The sequence below is a fragment of the Gouania willdenowi genome, chromosome 4, assembly GCF_900634775.1.
Source record: "Gouania willdenowi chromosome 4, fGouWil2.1, whole genome shotgun sequence".
NCBI classification, from domain to species: Eukaryota; Metazoa; Chordata; class Actinopteri; order Blenniiformes; family Gobiesocidae; genus Gouania; species Gouania willdenowi.
The window spans coordinates 6419059-6441176 of NC_041047.1; positions in this window are offsets into that span (position 1 = coordinate 6419059).

A 22118-nucleotide genomic window follows, 5' to 3' on the forward strand; every position below is an offset into this window, starting at 1 on the left:
AGAGGTTGGCGGTTCGATCCCAGTACCTGACTATGTGTCGAAGTGTCCTTGGGCAAGACACTGAACCCTAAGGCGTGCAGCGACTGACTTAAGTACAGGGGGAGAATAACACAGCCAAAAAGCAGCGCCCTTATAATAGAGCCCTTATTGATTATTGTCCATACCTCAGTATTCATCTGATCAAACTACACATGTAGAGTGTGTCAATTGAATAATCACAGAACAATTGGTAAATATTTTTTTAAATTTTGAGACAAGGTGGCCATGTAGCCCTACTCCTGCATACTTAAAACACATAATAATGTAATGTCATATACAATGCAGCCCTACAGTGTATTTTACCTATCATGTTGGGAATAAATATACAGTATAATAATAATAACTACAATATTTGTATTTCAAGTGAGGATGCAGGTGCTGGCCCATGTCACACTGCATTAGCTTATCATTGGCATTAGCTAGCATTAGCATTATCGAGCATTAGCCGAGCAATAACCTAGCAGTACCATTAACCTAGCATCATCATTAACATTAGAAAAGTAATAGCATTAACCTAGCATTAGTATTAGCCTAGCATAATTATTGAACTAGTATTAGCTTTAACCTAGCATTATCGTTAACCTAGCATTATCATTCACCTAACATTAGCTTTAACCTAGCATCATCATTAACATTAGCATAGCAATCGCATTAACCTAGCATTTGCATCAGCCTAGCATTATCATTAACTGCTCCATTTATATTCTAGTTTCCAATGTCGTTGTTTTTTATTTCTATTTATGTACCCCTATGACAATTTGCGTACCCCTGGGGGTACCCGTACCCCACTTTGGGAACCTAGGTAGTAGAGTAAATGTAGGTGCTGGTTTAAAGAAAAGAAACTCAGGTAAAGTGCAAAAAATTAAAAAAAAAAGTATTTAGTATTGTATAAACCTGTCTAATATTATTTGGTTGAATCTGTGGTGAATGAGAGACGTCTGTGTAATCTGGATACACTAAATAACACACTGGGAGGATTTTCAATCAACACTAAGATACTTTTTAACAACAGTGGCTGTATTTTGAGAGAACATCTCCTCAGTTAGTGCTTGTGTGTCAAAGCCAGAATGATAAGCAGTGCATTATTTCACTGTGGGTTTCCATCACCATCAGCACCATCCAGTGACCTGCACCAACAGCAGCACAAACAACCCCCCCAATGTTGAACCACACAACCTAACAACAAGTCTTTGAATGAATGGGAACGTTTGACCACAAATACATTTTAGATGTGAGCAGTGAAAGCTCATCTGATACAACTTTATCTTTAAATTGAGCTCACTGTACGTCAGACATGGACAACTGGTGACCCCATGGGCCACATGCGGCCCTCGGCCTAATTTTATGTGGCCCCCAAAGTAAACGTACACAAAATGATATTAAAAAAACACAAAACAAAAGGAAGAATATATTAAAAAATACAAAGAATTACAACATTGCAGGAAAATACTGTACAAGACAAGAAAAACAAAAAAAATACTACAAAAACACACAAAACGCACAAAACTACTACAAGGAAAATACACAAAATGACTCCGAATAACACAAAATGACAACAAAATTACACAAAATGACTCAAAAAGGTACAAAATTACAGAAACCAAAAAGCAAAAGTACACAAAGAAAAACACAAAAAAAATGACTCTGCAAACCTACAGTACAAACAAACAAACAAACAAACAAACAAAACGACATCAGAAATACACAAAAAATACTTCAGAAAACATACATTTTACTGGAAAAATATGCAAAAAGGAAAACAAAAATGCACAGAATGCCTCGAAACAAGACAGACAACAACAAACAAACAGAATGAGGGAAAAACACACAAAATCACGATTAAAAACTGTTACTTGTTTCCTGTATTCATGCTCAGATTGGTCTTTCTAAATTCTAAATCCTGACATTAATGTTGATCATGTGGCCCTTCGATCAAACAACCATTTTGTGGCCCCTGCTGAGATGGACGCTAAAGAGAAACGGCGTGTTTCAATGAGAGCCTTAAATTCCCCTTTAATTCAGAAATAAAAACTAAATCCTCTTTAAACTGACCTGAAATTGTCATCCCGATTTAAACTTGAATCCAAAATAAGAGGCCGGTTTATTCTGATTGTAATTCCGAATGGAATAATTCCTCGATCTTGTATAGATTTATTTCAGCTTTAAATTAATTCCGGTCGTTCTGCACATGCTCCTCCTGTAGCGATGACGTGCTGATCACGACATAAACCAAGATGGCCGCCAGATGCAACCATTGGACTCAAGCCAAGACTATTTATTTGATAAAAGCCTTTGAAGACATGAATATAATAATACAATTATTATTTGGGTCTCAAATATTTATTTATTTTATGTTGCATTTCAACAGTTTTTCTTTGTAAACTTTTTTTCTGATTGAATAATAAAGACACAAATCTACCTCCATATAAGGCCTGCTTCAACTGACAAAGGTCAATAATTACACGCTGCCTTTTGCACGTACTGTATATATTTAGACACTGGAGTCATGTAGAGGTTATACTCTATCCATCCTCATCCTCATCGAGTTTTATTTTGAAGGGCCCTTCTGATTTCTAAATCCAGGATTTGGTGGTTTCTTATCGCTGTCTCTTTTGGCTATGTGCTCCGTGCTCCACGGGGGGTGCACAGCGCTCATGACGGAAGGATTTTCAGTCCCACTTTGGTTTAATGAAGCCACCAGTTTAGCTCATAGCGTCACATTAAGAACAGAGAAACGACTGTGATCAAGAGAGGACCACTGAAATCACATCTGTGAGGCTTTGGGTGCAGGGCACGGAGAGGTCACAGACTTCACTGTGTGTGTGTTGTTGTGGTACCATGCAGCGACTCACACTTTGGATTTGAGACGTTTAATCAGAGCTCTGCACTCAAACAAGATGAGCAAAAAAGAAAGAAATCCTGAGACGCTTTGATCAGTAAAACTTATTCTGTGAGTATCTTTAAGTCAGAGATGGGCATGACTTCTATCGGAGCAATAAGTGTGATTCTCTGATCCGAGGGCCACATTATCAACATTTACGTTAGCATTTAGAATAAAGACCAATCTGGGTATTCATAGAGGAAAGAACAAAGGGTTTTCATCCTGGTGTTTAATGAGTATTTTCTTGCTTTTGTGTGTTTTTCGAGTCATTTCGTCTGTTTTTGTTATATTTTTTGTGTTATTGTTGTCTTGTTGTGTTAAAAATGATAAAGTCCTATTGTTTCAAATAGGGATTATTTAAAAATAAACTTAATTCATACAGCACTTTAATTTAACTTTTATCAAAAAGTACACGTAGCCAGTCATCCAACCTTTTAAGTTTTGGAAAATTTAGATTTTTAAATTAATCAACTTGAATAAATTGAAGCAATCGATTGCCTCATGTTTTTGGAGTTCTGGCAACTTATTTAGGTTTACAGTGTGTAATGTTTGTGTATTTTTCTGTCCTGTTGTGTAATTTTGTTGGCATTTTGTGTGTCTTTGAAGTCCTTTTGTATACGTTGTTGTTTTTGAAGTCATTCTGTGTTTAAGTGGTTTCTTTAGTGTGTCTTTGTTATCATTTTGTGTACGTTTGTCCACATTTTGCTGTCGTTTTCTGTGTTTCTGGAGTTGTATGTGTTATGTTGGACTTCATATCACTTCCAACTTCATGAAATACAATTTTGTTTTGGGGGTCGTACAAAAATAAACCGAGGGCTGCGTGAGACCCAAAGCGGAATTGAATAAACCCGAATTCCGAATTAGTCCATTCTACCAAGTGTGAAATGTTTTTACTTTCTTTGCCCCTTATTGATAAACTATGACTTCCAACTCATGCACAATTAGAAATAAACACCATACGGTCATTTTAAACTCTTCAAATACACACACACACACACACACACACACACACACACACACACACACACACACAGAGTGAGGCGGCAGAGTATTTGATGCACAGCAGGCAGACACACCTGAGAACCTGCATGCTTTGAGGAGGGAGACCTGTTGTTACCTGCCTTTAGGCTGAGTACACACACACACACACACACACACACACACACAGTCCGTGGCTAAACAAACCAACTAACCCAGGTCTGTGTGCGTGCGTGTGCGTGCGTGTGTGTGTGTGTGTACTCCATCAGCATCCTGTCACACACAAGATGTTTATCCAATTTGTCAAGATAATCTTTCCTCAAACGAGCTGCCACGGAGGGAGTCTCGGTCTCACTCCTGCTCTCTTACTCACCTGCACACACACCTGGGGGAAAGTTCACCGATACCCTCCACCCGGCCCGGCATGGCCTGGAATGGAATAAAATGGAATGGAATGGAATGGAGGCCCCACTCCTCCATCTTACTGGCAGCTTGAGTTGGTGTGTGTGTGCATATTTTTGTCGTTGCCACACACACACACAAACCCTTTGTTTGTGTTTAGTGCAACGTAACGTGTGCAGGAGTAAACACTCTGCTGTGCTGTAATAAGCATGTTTTACATCCTTTTTTAGGGTTGAACATGCTTCATACTTCATATGACCATGTAGAGAAGTGGTGTCCAACTCCAGGCTCGCGGGCTCAAGTGTGGAATGAATTTACTCTAAGGGTGTGTTCGAAATCGCATACTAACGTAAGTATGAAAAGATCAATTACGCAAGGAATACCCGAATGTATACTATATCAAGACATTTTTGAAGTATGCACGGTGGGCACACTAGTCATACTCAACCGCCCCATGATGCATTGCGAGCGGAATATGAAGTGGTCGTCTCTTCTTGTCTTCCATTAGTTTAATAAACACTTTTGTAAATAAGGCTCTTGTTTTGAAGTTAACTGGAAGTTTTGTCAGTAGCACAATGGAGGGTCTCAGGAATTCTCTGAAATGTCAGCATGAAATGTGTTTCTGTGAGTTTTATGGATCAAATGAGCACATGATGATATTCTACTTCGTCACTTTATCACTTAAAATGTTTTCAGAACTTTCAAAGGTGGAGAATCAACAGAGATGTTTAGCCTCAGTGTGATTCAGGTTTGTGTCGTCGTAGGTTTGAAATGCATCTTAGGAAACTTGGATGTAATGAGAACGGCCATCACCCTAACCATACTAATAGTATATAGTAGACAATACATATACTCATTAAATTTGTAGTACATAGTGCAAAGTGCGCCATTTCAAACACAGCCAAAATGAAAATTACAGTATAGATTTTTCCAGGAGTGTCACACTTATTTTAGCAGCTATTTTGCACTCACTCTGTGATGCATGTCCCATCAGCATGCGTCACAAGTTGTTTACACATGGAAGTGTTAAGAAAAATAGAATGAAATGTAGGTTGACTTGCATTTTTTTTTTATATTTCTTTTTGTATTTTTCTAGGACTAAACTTGAACTTAAATAACATTTAAAAGTTCCTCAAATCCACAAGAAAGTGAAAGAAAAACATATCCCATTAAGTTACAACTAAGATGACATCAAGATATGATTGTTTGCATTGAAAAAATTCACATTTTCTAATTTTTCTTGCTCGTACCTTAAAGAATAAATGACTGTATTGACAATTTTTACAATGTCATCTGTAATCTACCTGTGATCTGGATAATTCTAGTCACATTCCTGTTTGTTTTTGTGTAATTTCTGTCCACTGAATGAAAAAAATATATTGCTAGAACACAGTTGGTTTACTTTGTTGGTTTACTTAAAATAAAAATAACTATCAGTTCTTTATCAAAATATATCCGCCCCATACCTCAAATTATTCCAAATACAGTAATATTTAATTAATTGCTTTAAATCTATATGAACATGTTAAACTATAGTTTAAATATTTTAGCTATTTTTTGAAGACATACTGCTTTTGTTTGCATTGTTTGCACAGTAGCCAATAACTTTGATACAGAATTTTAGTTGACAGCAATAAAACAGATAGCATAGGAACTGGAGTCTGATGTGTAATATGTAATAGTTTGTTAATCTTGAGGTTTTAGCCAGAAGAAGAAACATTTCTGCTTTGAGAGACAAGTGCGTTTACATGTAAAAGTAAAAAAAAAAAAAAACCCTGGAATGTTGCAAAGCTGATGATTGCCTAGTGAATGGTTTCATTGGCCATGGTGAGGATTACAGTAAAGAGATTACAGCAATATTTACATGCTCTTAATGATTCCTCTGCCTTATATTCAGAGGTTTTTGCCGTATCGGCTCCAATCATTGCTCACTTGCAAAAACCAAACGCTGAGTAGAGCGACGGCACGAATAACACATCACATCCGACATCTGCACTTGTTCATGTTTAATATATTAAAACATGTCACGGGGGGTAAAGATGAAAGACTTTGGGTGTTTGATGAGGAACGTTTTGAGTCTTTAAAGAGTTTAACGCTCACATGCACAAGTTCAGCTTTTTAAACAGAAAAGAAGGCTTCATGGGATAAATCACACTCACACTTCACCAAGTGTTTCTGCTAGGCTAACAACTCAATGCTAACATATCAGACTGCTGCGGTTTTTCTGCTGAGAATCACGTCTTTTGGTGTAGAGGGTGTGCTTTAGGGTGTGCTGGAAAGTATTCTAGTAACAGGAACCACTATAAGATCAATACAAGCTATAGGGTGACCATAGGTCTGGTTTTACCCGGACATGTCCTTTTTTTACGTCTTTAAAAGACTGTAACTCTGCTAATATTTGCTCTATCTGAGACATTCCAGTAGTTTTTGAAAGCATCTTAGGCTTCCTGGGCCCAAAATAATTAATTGAGCAGTAGGAAATATTGAATAAATGTTAAAATAGAAAAAATTACATTACCATGACAATACAAGTGGGAATGCGAAAAATGTAACATATATTTATTTAGAGTAAAATTTAAATACATTGTGCAGGGAAAGATTCAAACCAGGATCTGATGATGATTTTTTCCAAGAAAGGTAGAAGCAGCCTATGGTTTCACTGAGCTAAAGCTGGAAGACGTTCTAGAGTAAAAGTTCTACTTGTGGAAGCAAAGTAAGGTGTGAATGCTAAACATTCCCACTCTAAGTGTATTTTTAAGAAAGAGGAAGGTTGTAGCAACATTTTAAGCTACACAATGTGGCTGTAGCTGCAGGATTAAAGCTTTAACAGCAGTTTTTCCTCAAAGTTCATGAGCAGCAGCTGTCGCACTCTAGCAGACCTAATCAAGCAGTCTAAGGCTTGCAAAAGCAGCCTAAATTGCATGAAAACCTTAAATTGCATTAAAAGTAAGACACTTAGCATTTTAAGAATTAGATATCATTATTGTCCTTAAGCAGCAGAACATTTTCATCTTCGAATGATGTAAATCAGTTAAGATTTGTATGCAGAATGACAAACAGGGTCACTTTAAGAGTAAATATAAAAGTGTTTGTAAGTGCAACCTCCACAATAGAGCAATAGATTTGTAGATCAGAAAGTGTGCAACATTTTGGTGCTAAAATTGTGTCTCTGAGTGTAGTAGATATGTGGTGTAGATTGGTTAAGAATTGATGCTATTTTTACGCACACTTGGCAGAATCATTAAAGATGCCGCTTTGTTTCGACGAAATGGTCAGACACGCAGCAGAGAGAAGAGAGACTTAATCCCACGATGGATTAAAAGAAACCAAATACCAGCTGATTTAATAAAAACATGGAGGTTCAGAGTGGGATTTGAAAACGAAAGAGCCACTGGGGGAAACTTAGATTGTAAGTTAAATAAAAATAAGTTCAATTTCTGGATAAATAAATGTTGCTCTGATTTTCTGTTGCTAGTCTTTACATGTGTACATTATTTTTTAACCCTTATGGACAGTAACAACTTATTTATTGGCATTTTGCCGTTACAAATTAGATCCAGGAAAACGTTGAGTAATTTGAATATGCCGAGGGCTGCAGATGTAAATTAGCTGTTCGCCAAATAAACAATGAAATCAAATCAAAACGAATTTTCTCCAGAGTCTGGTTGAGTGCTCACTCAAGGCCAAACAAAGCACACTTTGTGGGGGAAATGAATCGTAGGATGGCTAAAGTGAGTCAGGATTCACCAGTAAGTGTAATCATTCATCTCTGATATCAAAAAACATTTGTTTATTATGGTTTCATGCAAAAAAGACGAGTGTTAAATCCAACATAGGATTAGAAGACACCATAACTGACAAAACAGGCCATCTACCAACTTATGAAGGCAAATGAACTTATAATGAGTTGCTGAGATAATTCCACAAGTTTTGTTGACTTTGAGTTGGATGAAGGGGATTTTTGGCTTCTTGTTTAGGTTTTGCCACCTACACACAGCTCAGAGGAGACATCAGGGTGTGGCATCGTCCTTTAATGTGTGTTATCAGGAGGGAAAAACACGACTTCAGCTGTGATTCCCTCTGCACAGATACGCTCACTCCTTTGAGGGGAACACACACTTTGAAAACGACGCGTCATTCAAAAACACAACGCTCTTATCTTCATCTGTGTTTTGCAGTTTTTGATGAATGTTCGGATGTTTTCCCTTCACCGTGCAGTGAGGAAAGTAGCCACAGCACACACACACACACACACACACACAGACACACACACAGATACACACAGCACGAGGCAGGTTTGGCAGGTTTTTTCCACCAGACTGGGACTAAACATACATACTGCGTGCAGTGCCGTGCAATACAGCTGCATACACCATCACCAGCTGCTTCTCTCACACACACACACACAACACACACACACACACATGCACACACACACACACACACACACACTGTCCCAACATCCAAACATCTCACAGCAGTTCTCACAATTTGTCTTTGTGTCGTCTTATCGGAACAAAGAGTTGCACAACCGAGTGATGTTGTACAAGAGTGCACAGGTATGTGGATGTTGCAAGTTAAAAGTGTTAAAAAAATTGTGTATCAAATATGAAACTTTACTTTGGGGTGCAGTTATAGAAGGCAGAGGTACACGACCGTCGTAGAAATATTAGAAGTGTGCATCTTAGGCTTTCTGGGCCCAAAATAATTAATTGAGCAGTAGGAAATACTGAATAAATGTTAAAATAGAAAAAATTGCATTTCCACGACAATACAAGTGGGAAAGCGAAAAATGTAACGTATATTTATTTACAGTAAAATTTAAATACATTGTACAGGACAAGATTCAAACCAGGATCCATTGATGCTCCTTAATACTGACACAGGTGCTCCCAATTAGCAATTAAGCCACGCCCCCTTCATCTGCAGCCGACAGAACGCCAACACAAACCTCACAGATACCAATGCAAATGTTATGACACTTAGACCACTTAGTCTCTCTCCCATACAGGGGCTGATTGAGCATTGCTTTCAGGTGTGAGGGGGTGGAGCTCCATAAATCTGGTGAAGACCCTCAGCTCAGTAGTTCCCATTCCTGGCTTGAGGTTAGAGCCACTTGTTGTGTTATTTGTCTCTTTCTAGGCTGTGTTTTTTTGTTTAGTTGTTCTGTTAAGTAAGTGTTGTTTGTGGGTAATTCCCCTGTTATATTTGTTATGAGCCAGTTGTGACAAGTGTTTTTGATGTGAAAAGAAATATGAACTTAGTATATATAAAAAAAAGAATGAAGCTATTTTATTCTAAATGTAGAAACATTTCATCTTTCTGAGCATTTCAACACATTGTGGGTAAATTTCTATTCTATAGGCTGATGTTTAGGCCTGAATAAAAGTCAAACCATCTCTAAAAGGAGAGAAATTACTTTGAGTTTTCAACAAGAACTGACATTTTAGTCTCCACATCTCCAAACCTTTCCCCACCAAAAAAATCTAAAGAAATAACAATTATAAATGTGTCAGTTTGGCTGCGTTTGAATCTGTTTTTTTTGACTCAAGTGGAAATAATGCTTACGTTTTATTGTTGTGCACTGAATAAAAATCAACTTTATTCATTGTAAAAGAAAGTTGGGTTTATTATTATTTCTGATGTGCAGATGTGTCTTTCATAACCCATTTTAGGCTTTTTTTTTTAATTATTGGAAGAACTACTTTCTAGTTTAATGATTTCCAAAGACATTTGGAGTTTTTGATTAGTCTGCGCTGGGTTCTTTGTGTTACTTGCCCTTGGAAGGTGTGGGATTTGATAAATATTACATTTTAGTTGCAAATTACTCCTCATTAGAGGCAACAGGCTGTAAAAACATTACACACATGAAATAGTTTGACTATGCAAGTTGTTGTTATTGACTGTACTAAAACATCAAAAACAAGAGCACTCAGAATGCAAACCTCCACCAAGCTCCAAATCTCCTCTTTGCCAGATATTATGTTATCTGGATCAGTGAACCTGATCATTCACGCTTTAAAGGCTCAAAATCAATGTACATCCCCATTAAAAAACCATACAGATTTAAATCTGATTCAGTTGAAACTCGGTGGAAAAATTGAGGAAGCAACCCAACATAACTGAGTCAAATTTAATGAAATTATTTATTTATTTTTTAGTTAATATACTGTAGAGTTTTCCGCCTACATAACCATTTTAGAATTTCATTTTAGACTTCAGGTAAAAAAATAAATAAATAAATAAAAAATGAGGAACATAGTGTAGGAATAAATAAAACAAAACAACCAGGTAGAAACCCATCAGGGTAAACCAGAAAATATAATAAAATGTTAGAAATAGGCAATATTGTAGTAAGTCTTTAAGACATATCCATTACATGTATACATATCAACCATATATTGATAACATACTGTATATAAATCCCCATATAGAATTATGTATGAAGATACATGGGTATAAAAAGTGCTGAGTACCAATGACAAATAATAAAAACAGTAGAAACAAAAGGTACATTATAAATCTTCTCCATCCAAACACTAAATGTATTAGAGGAGGCATTACCAACTTCTCCAAAGTTCTCCATCTCGTAATGAAAACGTCTTTCTGGAGTCTGGAGATCGGCCATTTATTAACTGAGATATACATTAATGATTAGATTTTTCAATCATTGAAACTGATCCAGAATCAGTAATATTAATTCTGATTCCTTCCAAAATCTAATGGAATCTTCAATGGCATAAGGTCAATCTTTGGTTAAAATTGTGTCTAAATCTTTGACGTCAACGTCCAAACAAATAAATAAATAAACACAGGTGGAAATATAGCTTTCTTGGCGGATGTAAGAAAAGAACAAAAATTAGGGGACTTAACACAACGTGGTGCACCTGTAAATGCAACGCAGCATGACACAACAACAGGAGTCTTTCATCACCTGTGGCGACAAGGAAACTCATTTATCGAAGGTATCACTGTAGGTAGGACGTGTGACCTTTAAGATGAGTCCACGATTTTAATCATTTTGAGCACCTGTCAAACTTGAGGTCCGGGGGCAAAATCTGGCACTTTGTAGCATCTAATCTGGCCCTCAGGAGAAAACATGAATCATTGTGTCAATAAAACTCAACAATATTTGCAGAGGCTCACAGTTGTCAGTGCTTATATTGCATGATTTTTAATGTTAAACTGTTAATAAAAAACTCTTACAAAATCCTTAAATTTTCCTTAAATCATGACAGAATATTTCCCTTAATTAAGTAGAAATTGGTCACAAAATCTAGGGAACTTAAAATGAAGATCCTGTAAGTCTGATATAATCTATCGCTTATTGCTTGGATAATGTCGGTTCCTTACCGTATTTTTCGGACTATAAGGCGCACTTAAAATCCTTTAATTTTCTCAAAAATCGACAGTGCGCCTTATAATCAGGTGCGCCTTATGTATGAAATTAATATGTCAAAATGTTTTAGTACAACTTTGGTAAACTATGAAGCTGCACTGCTTGGTGGATTTTTGGCACTTTAGGGCTACCGTAGTCAGGCGCCTGTCCTGTGCTTCAACATACTGAACTGAAAAAGCGAGTGTAATGTTCTGTATTTTATATGTTAAACCTGAACAATGTTGAGAATTATTGTTAATGAGTTGAATAAAGTTTGACTTACCTGACAATTTTGTTTAATGCGTCTTAATAATAATAACAAACTGGTGCGCCTTATGTATGAAAATAGACCTGGTCAGACCCATTCATTGATAGTGCGCCTTATAATCCGGTGCGTCTTATAGTCCGAAAAATACGGTTTTTTATATCTTATGTATACATAGAGGTGCAAATTTGGCCACAATAATTCCCACATAAAATCTGTGGCCCTCTTGAGATCAAACTGCTCCATATTTGGCCCCTGAACTACAATTGAGTTTGACACGCCTGATTTTTTTTACTTCAACACTAATTATGAATTCAATCAGCAAATAAACAAATCATGACTCAGCTCGACAGGATGAAAGATAACATTACCACTCTGGGTGTGTACACACACACACACACACACACACACACACTCAGACACCTGCTGCCCTCACCGGCCGTGTACATTCTCACGTGTCTCTGCAGCACGGTGAGCAGACATGAAGTCAACCAGCCAGTTGCAGTGATGAATAGACTGCAGACAGCCCAGAGTAGCTTCTGTCAAGGAAATATCTGTACATTGAAGGTTGAAAGTTGCCTCAGAACAGAAAAGAGAGACAAACCCACTGCAAGCTTCTTCTTTTTTTTTTTATTCTTCTGTGATCATTTTTCACACACAATGGAGGCAAGGCTGAACGTTTGATCACAAAAGCAGTGAGAGATTCATCTGAAGGGCACTGACGGGCTTCTGCACAAACAAACATGAGATAAACAAACAGTGGATGGACAGGCAGGTAAAAGCATTCACGTGAGACGTTCAACAGGTGGATTTCACAATGTTTAAAGACATAGAAATAGGAAAAGTTATAATAATAAACATTGGTTTCAACTAGGGCTGGGACGCAATTAATTACAGAAAAATAATGCACAAAAAATAATGCAAAACTGTAACGAATACTTTTGACCAGCCAAGCCCCACCCCCTTCCATTTGATATTATGCTACACCTGTTGAATGTATGTGTGTAAGCATAGCACAGATTAACATGTTCCCATCTAACCATCCAAAGACAGTGCATGTGTTTATGTGCACGTGCGTGCCTGTGTGGCCATCCAGAACCCATGAGTGTCTAAATGAGTGTAAACTGGGACTGCTAAGTGGAGGAAGACAGTTTGTGCTGTGCCTCAATCTGGTTTTAGTTCTGTCCCACAGCACAGGCTAATGGGGCATGACAGCTCCCTGGTTCCCCGATGACCTCTGACCCCAATCACGGTGGTGTGTGGGACCAAGCCCAATCTGCAGACACACACACACACACACACACACACACACACACACACACACACACACACACGCACACACACTCACCTCAGAGCATTGTTTCAGCTGATTAGAGGAGATTGTTGGAGAACTTCAGCAAACGTGCAGCGTGTGAGCAGAGCAGACGTCCTCTAATGACTTACTGTTATATACACTACAATGAACATTATCCCTTTTTATAGACCAGGTAGACCAAATAATGCTCAAGTGTTTTAGTTTCAGTTAGGAGTATTTGTCTCATGCTTTAGATAAGCAGGTGATGATTATTACATTGTCTTTGCATCAAAAAACTTGTCATTTCCCAATTTTTCTTCATTTGTGAATTTTCAGTATTATCTGGCAGCACAAAGACAGTAAAACCATTGTTACTGAGTGAGGTTTTCTTTTTTTCTTTTACACTTTTACAACATCTATTTTTATGTATGTACAGTGGAGATCATGACCTACAATATCCTACAATCTCTGCACAAAATTCTTACAAAGTAGCAACATTCATTAAATTTAAAATCGCACATCTTAGATGAAGATTAGATATTATATAATTAGATATTGTAATAATACTGTTGTTGTTGATTTAATGTTTTTACTGCTGATATCAATGTTCTTATTGATTTTTTGATTTTTAAATGTTTTCTGTTGCACTTTTTGATCATGTAAAGAATATTAAATTGCCTAGTGTATGAAATGCACTATACAATTACATTTACCTTGCAATGCCTATCCAGGTTTTTCCCATTTTGGTTTGTTTTACTGGGAAGTAACTTCCAAAATAATCTGGAGAATCTAAATGGGAAAAAAAAAAAAAAATTGTGATTGTGATTTTGCAAAAAAGAAATTGCGATGTGAATTTTATTACTTTTACTTCAACCTAAAGACTGCAGGGTTTTTCAGGAGCGTGTGAATGAAATACAAACAGAAAAAAACCCTCAATTTTAAACTTTAAAGACCTTTTTTAACGACTGAAGTAACTGCAACTCACCAACAGTTTTAAATGCACTATGGCTTATGTATCACCTCAAAAACTCCTGTAAGTGGAAATATGATCAAATATTTGGAAGTGTGATGCAACACTGCAGTTTTAATCATGTAAAGCACGATTAATTGCCTCATGTATGAAATGTGCTATACAAATACGTTTGCCTTGCCTAATACCGTTCAGGAATCCTGGCTTACTTTGGGATATTTTGATCTTTTACCCTTTTTTTTGTTAAGGGATATTATTTTAAATGGATAATTTGGTTTGTTATACTAGAAAATAACTGAATTGCAAAAAGAGAAATTGTGATGTGAATTTTACTACTTTTTATCAGTTTTACTTCAACCTAAAAACTCAAAGGTTTTTCAGGAGAGTGTGAATGATATACAAACAGAAAAACCCTAAACTTTAAAAGAACTTTAAAGACCTTTTTAATGACTAAAGTAACTCTGCAACTCACCAACAGTTTTAAAAGCACTATGTGGCCTACGCGTCACCTAAAAAACTCTTGAAAGTGGAAACATGATAAAGTTTTGGAAGTGTGATGCAAAACATTTCAATTGTAATCTTCTTTCTCCATGTTTGCACGCATGTGTCTGCTAATTAGAGGTCATGGGCCGTGATGTTGGCGGCACTGTAGTAACACAACTCTTTCTCTGGTCATCAACATCAGCAACATCACGCATGTACATCTGTCTGTCCGTCTCCTGTGGTTAGTGTCTGTGGCCGAGAGACGCCTCCGATGCTTGTGACAGGATCCCAACCAAGCAGAAAAGAGGCCACCTCGCTCCAAAAGTGCGTGCGCGCGTACGTGTGTGATGCAGATGTCCGCCGACAGCTCACTGCTGGGGGTCATCTGGAAGCATCTGCCTCGTGGTCAGAGGGTGACGCGCATACACGCACGGAAACATGCTCGCCAGACGACGTCATTTTCAGACGGCGAGTTAATATTAGTTACAGTAAGGAAGGAACCAACAAGACAATTACAGCTTTTACACTAGTCCGAGAAACCCTGATATTTGCATTAACATGTGAATATACATATTTATAGTTATTCGGATCAGATATCACTTGATCGTTTACACTTTAATGGCTGGGAATACTTTCATACATACCTGTCAATTATCCTGTTTTGGCCGGGAAACTCCCGTATTTTTCCCCTCTTTCCCACCATCTTCCCATATTAGTATTTTCCCGTAAATATTCCGTATTTTATTGTAATAATAATAATAAAGATACCTTACTAAACTGAACGCCGTCACTAGCCTCGCGAGAACCACCACCTGAAATGGCCAGGGTTGGTGCAGACAGCGCCAACAAACCCGGAAACAACTCAGAAGAGAGAGAATGACTGAAGATGTTCTAGTGAAAAAACCAAAGAACTGGTTTAACTACGTTGTGAAATGTGACAGAGAGTTTATCTTCATAAAGATCATCAGGATGGGACACAGTTACACATTCTGTTAGATTAATAACTGAGATTTTAACGTTTCCCACAGCGGAAGGAACAACGTAAGTCACCATGAAAAATCAGCCAATCACAAGCGTCACAAATATACACTGCTTTAAAAAAGTGTTACAGAATGTAAAGTCTGCAATAAATGTGTCTAATAAGTCATTAGTGAATACCAGAGAACCACATGAGTGAGCCTGAGAAATTATAAGAAAATACTTAATAAAAATAAAATATTAATGTCTAACTTAAAGACAAGCAACGTGAAATTAACAGTAAATATGCAACGTGTTGACTTGTGTATAAACAGTAAGTATATTAAATAAACACATGTGCTTCATATACACATTTATGTTGCTATATTGAGATTCAAGATGTATCGAGTTTTTTATTTGGCGATATAGAAAACTATGATATTTCATATATCAATATATATAATAAATAATAGCTTATTATGTATCAAAATACTAGTTTTAGGAGTCGCTGCTTTTACTTCTCAGAACAACATGTAAAGCTCAGTTAGATGATTGAGTGCACATATTGTGCTGCTGTTTGTTAATAAATGTCGACCTACCAGATTCTAATCACATAATTGTATTTAGTAAGTGGTTGACAAGTGGGTCTTTTAGATTTCTTATACACCTATTTTAAAATTAAGGGACACTGGAGCTTGGTTGGGCGGGTGGGACGGCTGGTAGTGGGCTCCAGAAAATTTCCCTTATTTTCAAACCCAAAACTTGACAGGTATGGTTTTATATCCCATCAATAATTGTACAGTTGGTCTAAATGTGTGAGCAACCGCATTTTTTTTGAAAAATTGCGATGAATTGCGCTATCTGGATCCGATCCGGATTGATCTTAGTGGGATAATTGAGAAACTAACCCTACATAACTGATAATTTCATAAATGTTCCATCAATTACAAACTGAGATATGAATAGTTTAAATCTCATCAATAATAAAGTATCTGGCTTTTAGAATATTGTTTTATATCCTCTCCGTAATGTAATAGAATATTCCATGGAGTAAGGTCTATCTTTGGTTAGAATTTGGTCAAAATCTGTGAAGTACTTTTGATGTAATTCTACTAACAAACAAACAAATAAATAAATGCAGGTAAAAATATGATCTCTTGGGGCGAAGGTAAAAATCGGCGTAGTTTTAGGCAATCTCTTCTGCACTCGTCACTTTGAGAACGTCCCTTTATAAAAATGTCTTTGAAAGAACAAAATGTACAACCTATTCTAGATGGTTTGTGTTTAACTGGACTCGTAGTGTTTCCAGTCAAAGGCTGTGTTGTAAATGTCATACTAAGGTACTACTCATACTAAGTCTGACTTCAAAATGAGTATGTAGTGCATTCACATTAGATGGTATGGAAAGATTGAGTACGTGAGAAATACCTAGATGTATACTATATCGGGACATTTTTTAAGTATGCACGGTGGTCAAAGTAGTCATACTCAACCGCCCCATGATGCATTGTGAGCGGAACGTAAAATTGTCCTGGGACCAGCTTTAAGCTAAAAATCAAACATCCTCTTTTTCAAAACAAAAGCATATCTTCTTGTCTTCTATTAGTTTTTACTCTTTTGTAAATAGTGCTCTTGTTTTGAAGTTAACCGGAAGTTTAGTCAGTAGCACAATGGAGGGTCTCAGAAAATCTCCGAAACATTAAAATGTTTTCAGAACTTTTAAAGATGGAGAATCAACAGAGAAATTTAGCCTCAGTGTGATCCAGGTTTTTGTCGTTGTAGGTTCAAAATGCATCTTGGGAAACTTGGTATATACTCATTGAGTGTGTAGTATGTTAGTATGCAATTTCAAGCATAGCCCAGGACTATATCGGCGTGAAAGCAGCTGGAGTTGGGCATCATCATCAGCAGGAATGATATAATAGAAAATGGGAAATTCAACACTGGTTTTTCCCTAAAAGCAGCCAAAAATTAAACGTGTAATTGTCATTTGTGGCACATTAACTATGATTTTTGCATTGAGTTATGGCTTGTGTGTGTGTGTGCGTGTGTGCGTGTGTGCGTGTGTGACACTGAGCTTGTGTTTCCTGCTGATTCAGTAATTGGGTAGGTGTGCAAAAATGAGCAAAATGTGTAATTACAAAATCAAACATTCTGACACATCTCGGTATTTAGTTCGACCAAGCAACAAAAAGTCATGTTTATACATTTTCCCCTTTAACATCTTATCAAAAAATGGCCCTGAGTGCACCCCACGACAGGAGGAGGTTTAAAATGGAGGATGATGTAAGCGTTGTGTGTGTGTGTGTGAAGGGGGGACACCACCAACCTCATGTGGAGAACACTGCTCCATTCCCACACCACAGGTGACTACCCTCCCCCCGCAGACCCCCCCCCCCCCCCCCCCCCAAAGTCTTCCCACTGTCTGCTCTGCCTCGCTTTAATCTTAAAGGAACAGTTCGGCTAAAATAAAAAGTAAAAAGAAAACCTTTAAGTTTGTATTTTCAGTTGTGAACTAAAACTGTCCATAAGTGATGCATGAGTACATAGTTACTGCACATAAGGAGCCCCAAGACTAGGGGCGTCAAACTACTTTTAGTTCAGGGGCCAAATACGGACCAGCTTGAGCTTCAGTGGGCCACAGATTTTAGTCCCTGCAGTATCTTCAATTAAATGTCCTTGATTTTGGGTATTTGGTTAATTTCAAGGAATGATTTGAAAAAAAAATTGCCAGATTTTGGAAACATGTTGAGTTCTTTCAACAGTTTGAGAAAAAAAAAAACGACTGCTGTCATGTGATATACAAACTGGAAAACTGAGCTCTGCAAATATTGTGGATTTTAATTTATTGTTTGTATTTGGAGGGCCTTTACAAAATGTTTCATGTTTTTTTCTACCATTTTTACTTTTTCAAGCGGGCCAAATTTGACGCTCTAAAGGGCTGGTTTTGGCCCACGGGCCTTGAGTTTGACACATTTGCCCTAAATTAAGAAAAATATATGATAGTCTACTTCTTGTTTTATCTTTATAAGTTAGTGAGATAATAGACTGTCACTTCCTGTGTCAAATATGTATTTATTTGCTCTAATAAAGAGACATTTCCCAATATTGCACACATTTGGTTTTGATGCAAATTCTTTAAAACTTTCTAAAATATTTTACTCTGAACCTCAGACATCAGTCATTTCTGTTAAAAGAAGAACCTGCAAACCTCACATGAAAAACCAAAATAAAATAGTTTTAGGTGGAGGTGATAATGTATAAATAAATGCATATAATTAAAATGAAGGATCCAGACATGGTTATCAAGTCACCACTGGAATCACCAATTTGTTGTCTACTGACAAACAAAACACTTTAACTGGTAAACTTTATCCTATCATCATCTGTTAGTGTGATCATTGGAAAGATTTATTCAGATTTTGTACATTTCTAATAGATGTTATTCTCTCATTATTCTGTTTCCTATCTGTATCATCTGTATAATTATTATGACCCCCTCCAGTGACTCCACTGGCCCAGTTTCCACCTGTTTACAGCATAAGGTCAAAGGTTAAGGGTTAGATTGGAATGCGAGGGGTTGTGGGGGCTCAATGGGGTCAAAATGGGTCCATTAGTGTGTGTGTGTGTGTGTGTGTGCATGTGTTTGAGTGTGTGTATGCGTGTGCAGAGGTAGAATTATGCAAAGAAAAAAAGGCTTTGATTCATCTTCTATTGCTTATTTTGAAAATAATAATAATAATAATAATAATAATAATAATAATAATAATAATAATAATAATAATAATAATAATAATAATAATAATAATAATCATCCAAAGCAGTTGAGTATCAGACTTTTTTTTCTTCTCTCATTTAGTGCGTCTTTGTTGTCATCTTTTGTGTTGCTGGTAATGAGTATTTTTCTCTCTTAGTGCGTGTGCTCTTGGTGTCATTTTGTGTACTTTGTTGTTGTTTTAATTATTCAGTATAGATTTATCTTATTTTGTGTGTTTTTGTTGTCGTTTTGTGAGTTGCTGGTAATATGATTATAATTTTTAACTCAAAGTAAACATTATAGGGCCACATTATCAACCTTCATACCAGTATTAAGAATAACAATAAATATGAGCATTAACACAGGAACGAACAACAGGTTTTTTGTTTGTTGTATTTATTTTCTGAGTTTTTAGTCATTTTGGGAATTTATGCTGGCATTTTGTGTATTTTATGAGTCCTTATGTGTTTTTGTTTTATTGTGTGTTTGCATCCTGTGCCTTTTAATTTTGTTTTGTTTTTTTTTCTATATTTTTGTTGATTTGGGTATTTTTTCTGTCATTTTGTGTAATTGTGCGTTTAAGTGGTTGTTTTGTGTGTCTGATGTTATTTTGTTTGTATTATGAGTCTTTTTTTTTTTTTTGTATTTTGTTAATCTTTTTTTTTCTGTATTTCTTGAATCTTTTTTGTGTTTTGGTTGTATTTTTTATTTTGTGTTTTGGTTGTATTTTTTATTTTGTGTATTCATATTACTTCCAATTTCTTCAATTACAATTTTCGTTGGATTTGACTTGGGGGGTTGCACAGAATTAAACCGAACGCCGCAGCTCTTTCTCTTTTTTTTCTTCTTCAAACCATGAGATCACCAGTTAGGGAGACATGAGGGTTCAAGTTCCACAATATCTCACCGTGTGTGTGTGTGTGTTTATCGGCCTCCATCTCTTGTTTGGGTTTCAGTAGGTTACACACGGCTGCTGAGTGGAGGAGGGCTGTATGATTACCATTCATAGAGTTTCAATCAGCTCACCTGACTTCATGGATACACACACACACACACACACACACACTTCTACGCAACACATTAACACACTAACACACAGACAGCAGATGAATACCCAGCGAGCGTGAAGCCTGCAGAGCTCATGTAAAAAACCACAAAGCAGCTGAAGTAACATAAACAACGGCAGCTCAGACTTATTTCTGTTGTTGTTTATGAACCAGGGTTTCCATGACCTCAGTCCAAATGTCATTTTTGTTTTGTGAATAGAAATAGTTGTGATTCACCTATAAAAACATTTTTTAAAGGATGAAAATATAAACCATTCTGTTTTATGTAATTTATTTAAAAGTGAATTCATACATCATGTTGTGATGTATTTAATTTAGTATCAATAACATACAAGAAAAAGCGCGTTGACACGTATGAACAACAATAAATTAACAGTGTGTTATTTATCTGCCTACACACAGTATGATCAGTGTTGTGTAGCGACCGCTGGGTTGTTGCCATTATTATAACTCAACACACATGACAACATAAACACAGGACTTTTCCTAGTCACATTCTCACCACATAATTATTCATTGTTTGCAGGGTCAAAATTACCTACGTACGCGTCTCTTTCTCTGTTTTGTCATTTAGACATGTTTATTTTACTGGTTATTAAACTTCCTGACATTGTACCAAACATGCTAAATGCTAATCTTATAGGCCGGGGGTATGCTACGAAGCTAGATAATTAAATCTTGGCTTTATCTCCATTAGCGGGCTTCACTTAACCAAACATTCCCTGTCCGAGAGAAGCTGTCCTACGAAGGTCGATAACAACACGCTAATTTAAGCCAAGTGATTTCAGCCTGGCTGCGCGCACGTTCCCATAAAAGGGGCGGGGATTGCGGAGTCTGACCAATCATTGCAATGGAGAAACCTGGCAGAGCGATCGTCTTTACAATGGAGGAACAGCTAATGATCTTAAACAAATATAATGGAATCAAAACCATGATGACAGCAAAACGCAACAATTTAAGTGCAGCGCACCAGGAGGCGGAGCTTTTATACTCGATCAGATCTGATCCACTTCATAACCTGGTCCCGACCAGGTTAGGTGTCGCTGAAGTTTAAAATTATGAATAATTAAAATCCATAATTCAGACCAAAAACAACCCACTCTACCACTGAGCCACGGTCGCCCCAATATTATAATATACAATGTATAATAATCGTAATCTTTTTTTCCTGAACGCAGCTGTCAGATTTGCACCAACCAGGATCTTCTAACAATGGGCATCTCATTTTCTAAGAGAAGTGATTAGAGGGGAGGCGGGGCTTTAGCACTCGCTCAGATCCTATCCAGACCAAAACCTGGTCCCGACCAGGTTAGTCGTTCAGCCTAAGTTACCATGATGATTTAGCTCCATAAGTAGTTAGCGAGCTTCGTAGGACAGCACACACTGATTAAATCCTGGAAGTTAGCGCGATAAGTGGAAATCTAGCTTTGTAGCATACCTCCATAGAGTCAACTACTGTTACCAATTACATTTAATATGATTTACGTAAATGGAGCACTTTTTCTGTAATCACACCAGATTATGTTGGCAAAAGTGACGCTAGCCTCACTGCTAGTCCCTCAGCTACCAGTTTAATGGGGGAAAATAGCATGGAAATGTGTAGTGTGATTGGAGTTGTAATGCTTCTGCTGTGAGGTGTCACCAGGT